At 46.7% G+C, this 8,582-nt stretch overlaps 1 non-coding gene across 1 annotated transcript; it reads left to right on the plus strand.

Moving 5' to 3' along the window:
• Nucleotides 1–8,273: 8,273 nt before the first annotated feature.
• Trnaa-cgc (transfer RNA alanine (anticodon CGC)) lies at nucleotides 8,274–8,346 on the plus strand. Its single transcript has one exon. It is a non-coding gene; the product is annotated as a tRNA-Ala (tRNA).
• The last annotated feature ends 236 nt before the right edge of the window (nucleotides 8,347–8,582 follow it).

An 8,582-nucleotide genomic window follows, 5' to 3' on the forward strand; every position in this document is an offset into this window, starting at 1 on the left:
ACACACACACACACACACACACACACACACACACACACATACACACACACACACACACACACACACACACACACACACACACACACACACACACACACACACAAACAAACAAACAAACACCTCTTCTTCCTGCCATACGGCGGACCCTTTGTGTGGTGACTATGGCCATCCACTCCATGAAGGAATCCCTTCTGTTCCACCACCTGTGTGTGTCAATTGAGCTGACCACCACTCCCCTAGCTTGCCAGATTGCCAGTTTACAAAAGAGAAAAAAAAGAGCCAAGAATACTTGTCTCTGAATCACCTGTCATATGCTGAGTCCCGCCAAAAGTATGAGAAACTCCACCCAGTGTCAGTACCTTCAACTTTTGCCTCTGTTACTTCCTTTCCTCCTCCTCCTCCTCCTCCTCCGTTGTCATTACCCCAGCTCCATCCCCATTTCCCCCTCCTGCCCCTTGCAGTTCCCACCGCCTCTCTTCAGGGAGTGGCTCCCCCTGTCCAGCCAAAGAAGTGCCCAGTGCCCCATTCTTCAGCATCAGCTGGTGATTGGACTCCCTTCTGGGATTCCTCTCCCTGGTGTCTCTCAGGCCAGAAGACTGTTACCACCACTCAGCCACGAAGTGCACCATCTGTGCGCCCCAAGGTCACCCACTCTCTTTCGGTCCCAGATGTTGCAGAAACCTGTACTCCCCATGTGTCCTGCCCTCCTCCACCTCAGAAAGAGAAGAAGAAGAAACAAATCCCAAGACAAGGCACCAACGGTGCCCCTGGAGGTGCCATCTTGCCTCTTGCAACATGAGTCTGACATCTTATTTATGGATATCACCCCATCCTTGTAGGTGATGACTAGTGACTGAGAGGCCTGACCTTCTCCTCAGCTTCTTCACGTCTACCTTGTACTCTCCCCACATGATCATCCAGTGGAATTGCAAGGGATACTATCATCACCTACCAGAAATGCAACATCTTGTCTCCTCCTATTCTGCGTTCTCTCGTGTTCTTCAAGAAACACATGTTCTGTTGGAACCATGCTGGCTCTGGGGTAGCATCTGGTGGGGTCTGCACATTGGGGATCCAGTCACTAACGAGATCAGAGAGAACCAATGTACCAACTTGGAAGCGATAGTGGTTTGAGTGCAAACAACTCTGGCAGTCACCGTTTTCAATGTCTACCTCCATCCAGGTAGGCCAATACCTTATATCTACCTTAATCCAGCAACTCCCACCACCACTTCTCCTCCTTGGGGATTTCAGTGCCTGCCATCCACTGTGGGGGAGTGTTGCTTCAATGGGTAGGGTATCCTAATTAACCAACTTATCACGGACTTCGATTTATGTCTCCACAATGATGGTTCCCCTACTGACTTCAATGCCCCCCATGGCACCTTCTCTGCTATCAATCTCACGATCTCATCCCCTGGTGGCTTCCCTACATTGGTCATCCCATGTGACCTTTGTGACAGTGACCACTTTCTGGTGATTCTATGGTTCCTCTGCTGCCACCAGGCAGACAGGCCTCCACGTTGTGCATTCTACTGGGCCAATTGTCCTTCATATATGTTTGCTGTGAACCTCCCTCTCAAATTCCTTTGATGTAGTCGTGCAAGACATCACTGCCACTATTCTCTGCTGACACTGCTGTCCCTCTATCCAAGTCCCCCTCATTGTCAACCATTACCATAGTGGACCAAGGAGGTTGCAGTTGCTGTCCATATCTGCTGAAAGGTGCTGCAGCGATTTAAGTGACATCCTTCACAGACCAACCTCCTCACTTGTAAGCGTCTCCGTGTTAAGGCTTGTTAACTTATTAAGTGGAGTAAAAAGGAATGCTGGAATCACTATGTTTCATCCCTGGGGACTTATGCCTGTTCATTGCAGGTTTGGTCCCAGGTCTGTAGGGCTCTGGGCTGCCAGCAACAGTCAACTGTGCACTGTCTGAACCTCCAAGGTGCTATATGCACTGATCCATTGGTCCTCGCAAAAAACACCATCCTCTTCCTACTATACTACCTTTCCCCAGCAGAAACACACAGTTGAACAGACCCCGCCTCTGTTTCATCCCATACCACATTGGCCCTGTAATGCACCCTTCACTGAATGGGAATATGTGCAGGCTCTTAGCTCTTCACAAGACATCGCCACAGGCCTGGATTCCATGCATCTACATCTATATCTACATCTACATCCATACTCCACAAGCCAACTGACGGTGTGTGGTGGAGGGTACCTTGAGTATCTCTATCACTTCTCCCTTCTATTCCAGTCTCGTATTGTTCATGGAAAGAAGGATTGTCGGTATGCTTCTGTGTGGGCTCTAATCTCTCTGATTTTATCCTCATGGTCTCTTTGCGAGATATACGTAGGAGGGAACAATATACTGCTTGACTCTTCGGTGAAGGTATCTTCTCGAAATTTCAACAAAAGCCTGTACCGAGCTACTGTGCATCTCTCCTGCAGAGTCTTCCACTGGAGTTTATCTATCACCTCCATAACACTTTCGCGATTACTAAATGATCCTAATGAAGCGCACTGCTCTCTGTTGGATCTTCTCTATCTCTTCTATCAACCCTGTCTGGTACGGATCCCACACTACTGAGCAGTATTCAAGCAGTGGGCGAACAAGTGTACTGTAACCTACTTCCTTTGTTTTCGGATTGCATTTCCTTAGGATTCTTCCAATGAATCTCAGTCTGGCACCTGCTTTACCTACGATCAATTTTTTATGATCATTCCATTTTAAATCACTCCTAATGCGTACTCCCAGATAATTTATGGAATTAACTGCTTCCAGTTGCTGACCTGCTATTTTGTAGATAAATAATAAGGGGTCTATCTTTCTATGTATTCGCAGCACATTACACTTGTCTACATTGGGATTCAATTGCCATTCCCTGCACCATGCGTCAATTCGCTATAGATCCTCCTGCATTTCAGTACAATTTTCCATTGTCACAACCTCTCGATACACCACAGTATCATCTGCAAAAAGCCTCAGTGAACTTCCGATGTCATCCAGAAGATCATTTATGTATATTGTGAATAGCAATGGTCCTATGACACTCCCCTGCGGCACACCTGAAATCACTCTTACTTTGGAAGACTTCTCTCCATTGAGAATGACATGCTGTGTTCTGTTATCTAGGAACTCTTCAATCCAATCACACAATTGGTATGATAGTCTATGCTCTTACTTTGTTCATTAAACGACTGTGGGGAACTGTATCGAACGCCTTGCGGAAGTCAAGAAACACGGCATCTACCTGTGAACCCGTGTCTATGGCCCTCTGAGTCCCGTGGACGAATAGTGCGGTCTGGGTTTCACACGACCGTCTTTTTTGAAACCCATGCTGATTCGTACAGAGTAGATTTCTAGTCTTCACAAAAATCATTATACTCGAACATAATACGTGTTCCAAAATTCTACAACTGATCGACATTAGAGTTCTGCACATCTGTTTGACATCCCTTCTTGAAAACGGGGATGACCTTTCCACTTTTCCAATCCTTTGGAACGCTACGCTCTTCTAGAGACCTACGGTACACCGCTGCAAGAAAGGGGGCAAGTTCCTTCACGTACTCTGTGTAAAATAGAACTTGTATCCCATCAGGTCCAGCGGCCTTTCCTCTTTTGAGTGATTTTAATTGTTTCTCTATCCCTCTGTCGTCTATTTCGATATCTACCATTTTGTCATCTGTGCAACAATCTAGAGAAGGAACTACAGTGCAGTCTTCCTCTGTGAAACAGCTTTGTAAAAAGACATTTAGTATTTTGGCCTTTATTCTGTCATCCTCTGTTTCAGTACCATTTTGGTCACAGAGTGTCTGGACATTTTGTTTTGATCCACCTACCATTTTGACATAAGACCAAAATTCTTAGGATTTTCTGCCAAGTCAGTACATAGAACTTTACTTTCGAATTCATTGAACGCCTCTCGCTTAGCCCTCCTCACACTACATTTTGCTTTGCATAATTTTTGTTTGTCTGCAAGGCTTTGGCTAAGTTTATGTTTGCTGTGAAGTTCCCTTTGATTCCGCAGCAGTTTTCTAACTTGGTTGTTGTACCATGGTGGCTCTTTTCCATCTCTTACGATCTAGCTTGGCACATACTCATCTAACGCATATTGTACAATGGTTTTGAACTTTGTCCACTGATTCTCAACACTATCTGTACTTGAGACAAAATTTTTGTGTTGAGCCATCAGGTACTCGGAAATCTGCTTTTTGTCACTTTTGCTAAACAGAAAAATCTTCCTACCTTTTTTAATATTTCTATTTATGGCTGAAATCATTGATGCAGTAATCACTTTATGATAGCTGATTCCCTGTTCTGCGTTAACTGTTTCAAATAGTTCGTGTCTGTTTGTCACGAGAAGGTCTAATGTGTTATCCCCTTGAGTCGGTTCTCTGTTTAACAGCTCAAGGTAGTTTTCAGATAAAGCACCTAAAAAAATTTCACCAAATTCTTTGTCCCTGCCACCCGTTATGAACGTTTGAGTTTCCTAGTCTATATCCGGCAAATTAAAATCTCCACCCAGAACTATAACATGGTGGGGAAATCTACTCAAAATATTTTCCAAATTATCCTTCAGGTGCTCAGCCACAACAGCTGCTGAGCCAGGGGGCCTATAGAGAGATCCAATTACCATGCCTGAGACTGCCTTAACAGTGACCTTCACGTAAATTATTTCACATTTCGGATCTCCGTCAATTTCCTTCGAAACTATTGCACTTCTTATCGCTATAAACACACCTCCCCCTTCACTGTCCAGCCTGTCTCTGCGGTATACATTCCAAACTGAGTTTAGAATTTCATTACTGTTTACATCTGGTTTCAGCCAACTTTCTGTCCCTAATACTATGTGGGCATTGTGATCATTTATTAATGAGAGCAGTTCTGGGGCCTTTCTATAGACACTCCTGCAGTTTACTATTAGCACATTAATACTGTTATTCCCTGTTGCATTTTGCCTACTCCTACCTTGCCGTGTCTCAGGAGGCATATAGTCGGGCCTAGGGAGGGAATTCTCTAACCTAAAAAACCCACATGTGCACTCCACACATACTCCGCTACCCTTGTAGCCCTTTCCTGCATGTAGTGCATGCCTGACCTATTCAGGGGGACCCTGCATTTCTTCACCTGATAGTGGAGGTCAAGAAATTTGCACCCTAGATCTCCGCAGAATCGTCTGAGCCTCTGGTTTAAGCCTCCCACTTGGCTCGAAACCAGAGGACCGCGATCGGTTCTGGGAACGATACTACAAAAAGCTAGCTCAGATTCCCCCCCACGAGCGAGGCTTTCCGCCTTCACCAATTCCGCCAACTGCCTGTACAAACTGAGGATGACCTCTGAACCCAGACGGCAGGAGTCATTGGTGCCGACAAAAGCAACAATTTGCAGTCGGGTGCACCCAGTGCTCTATCGCCGCCGGCAGGGCTTCCACCATATCTCGGATGAGACCCCCCGGCAAGCAGACAGAGTGAACACTGACCTTCTTCCCCGACCATTCCGCTATTTCCCTAAGGGGCTCCATCACCCACCTATCGTTGGAGCTCCCAATCACTAATAAACCCCTCCCCCCGTGTGCCTGCTCGGACCTTGCTAAAGGAGCGGCCACATGTCCACTCACAGGCAGAGCGGGCGATGCCACACAGCTAGCCTCCACATTGACCCTCCGCCTCGTGCGCCACAAACACCTCTGAACCCGCCACGCCCCTTGGGGAGAGGGCGGTCCAACTGTGCCTGGTACCGACGAAGGTATCTCGACAGCAGGGACAGTGGGTGAAGCATGTAACACCTGGGGCGTACCATGTGACGCACCAGACTCCCCACTGCCGCTACACTTCGAGGCAGCAGCCACAAGACGGCTGACAGTGGCCATCAACAGGCTCAGCTGTTCACGAACAGTGGCCAGCTCCTCCTGCGTCTGTACACAGCAGTCACACATCTTATCCACCCTAAGAAATCAATTTACTGTAGAGAGTTAATCAACTTATAACTAGACTGCTAATTCACTAAAGGCGGCTGATAGTTGACTAAATTGTGATTACTAGACACTTCTTGTAGAAAACAATGAAAATAGTGCTACCTGTCTCTGGACTGTATTCAAAACAAACCCTAGCACAACTGGCACTATGTCTGACTAAAGGGACTCTCTCTGACTGTATTCAAAACAAACATGAAATCTGTGGAACACTATTACTAGCACTCGACAATTAAAGCTTCCTAAAAGCAAAATCAGATGATCCTACACTTGGACATTCCCCAGAGGCAACAGCTCCTCAGGGTTTGACCACATTTGGCTCACTCATGCTTTTCTGTCAAAATGACAAGACAGTATAGTTAGCCCTGTCCTTAAGCCCAGTAAAAACCCAACATCTCTACAAAGTACATTGGACAGCTACCACACAATTAGCCAGACTAAACTGCTCAAAAGGATGATCAGCTTCAGATTATGTTGGGTACTTGAATCTCAGGGCCTTTTGTCCCTGTATCAATGTGGCTTTCGGACAGGGTGACCTCTGAATGGCCATTTACTCAGATTGGAATCAGCCATCCGACAGGCTTTTACTCACCGCCAGCACCTTCTTGCCATCTTCTTTGAACTGTATAAGGCATATGACATGGCTTGGTGCCATCACATTTTAGTTACCCTCCATCTGGGGTTACCGTAGTCCCCTTTCAATTTTTATCCATAAGTTTTTATTTCACCAGCTCTTCTTGCTTTGAGTTGGCATTTCACTCATCACCCCCCAGATTCAGGAGGACAGTATCCCACAGGGTTCTGTGCTAAGTGTCACACTCTTCCTCATTGCCATCAATGTGCTTGTGACCTCTGTTGGGCCTCTGGTTACACCGGCATTGTACATCGACAATTTTTGCATCTGGTGCAACTTCCACTCGGTAGCATCTGATATGCGCCAGCTCCGAGGTGCCATCCGATGGGCCTCTGCATGCGCCACCACCCATGGCTTCAAGTTTTCCTCCTCCAAAACGTGGGTTATGCATTTTAGTCGTAAACCCACATTACACCCTGATCCAGAACTTTATTAAGGTAACCAGATCCTTGATGTTATAGCACAGTGTCATTTCTTGGGCCTTATTTTTGATAAAAAGCTGGCAAGGCTGCCCCACACTCACCACTTAAAGACTACATGTATGTGGAAGCTTCATGTTCTCCACCTCCTGGCCCACACATGTTGGGGTGCAGACCATTCCCCTCCTCTCCATCTTTACCATGCTCTGCTCATGTCCAGACTAGATTATGGTAGTCAGGCTTATGGCTCAGCAGCTGATTCCACTTTGAAACTCCTTGACCCTGTCCATCATTGTGTGGTGCATATGGCTATTGGTGCCTTTTGCACTAATCCTGTTGGTAGTCTCCTCACAGAAGTGTGGAGTTCCCCTCTACACATCCAAAGGAGCCAAATCCTTTATCTTACACAATCACAGTTTGCCAATTCCCTGACCATCCTGTGAACCCTGTGCTCTTCACCAATGAGGGATATCTCCCTCTTAACACCTGCCCACAGGTAGGATTATTGGTTGACATGTGTCTCACTTCTCTCTGTTGGTATCTCCATCTCCACTCATTGGACTGCACCCTGTGTCTTTCTTCCCATAGGCCCCCTGGGATGGTGCCTAGACCAATCTATTCCAGGGTCCTAAGGTCTCTGTTGCTCCCATAGTTTTCACGGCGTCTTGTATGTGTCATTCTTGCAGAGTTCCAGGGTGCCACAATCTTTTACAATGATATTTCTAAGACAGTCAATATGGTGGGATACACTTTCATGTCTTCTGCTGGCTTCAAACACCATCTATTTCTGAGATCATGTAGTGTGTTCACGGCAGGGCATCTAGCTATTCAGAGAGCCCTCCTTTTTCTTTCTCAGGCCTCCTTCCACAGTGTTTTAATTTGGTCAGACTCCATGAGCAGCCTGCAGGCTATTGACTAATGTTACTCTTGTCACCATTTGATCTCTACTATTCATGACTTTCTCTCTGACCTTGAGTGTGCTGCCTCTTAAGTTGTCTTTCTCTGGATCCCAAGTGATGTGGGCATCCCAGGGAATGAACTGTCTGACTGTTTGACTAGAGAAGCAGATACTTACCCCCATTTCATTTCCTGATTCCAAATGTGGATATGCGGATCTATGTAAATCTCTCTTTGCCCAAAACAGGAATGCCCTCTGAAGTGCTACTGCTCATAGTAAAAAGCTCTGCACAATCGAGGAGTCTACTGCAGTATGGCACTCTTCCTACCACTCCTCTACCGAGCTAGGTGGCGCAGTGGTTAGCACACTGGACTCGCATTCGGGAGGACGACGGTTCAATCCCGTCTCCGGCCATCCTGATTTAGGTTTTCCGTGATTTCCCTAAATCACTTCAGGCAAATGCCGGGATGATTCCTTTGAAAGGGCACGGCCGATTTCCGTCCCCATCCTTCCCTCACCTGAGCTTGCGCTACGTCTCTAATGACCTCGTTGTCGAAGGGACATTAAACACATCTCCTCCTCCTCCTCCTCCTCCTCCTCCTCCTCCTCCACTCCTCTCAGAAGGAGTCCACTGTTTTATGCCCTTTACA

Source organism: Schistocerca serialis, chromosome 3 (genome assembly GCF_023864345.2).
Source record: "Schistocerca serialis cubense isolate TAMUIC-IGC-003099 chromosome 3, iqSchSeri2.2, whole genome shotgun sequence".
NCBI lineage: Eukaryota > Metazoa > Arthropoda > Insecta > Orthoptera > Acrididae > Schistocerca > Schistocerca serialis.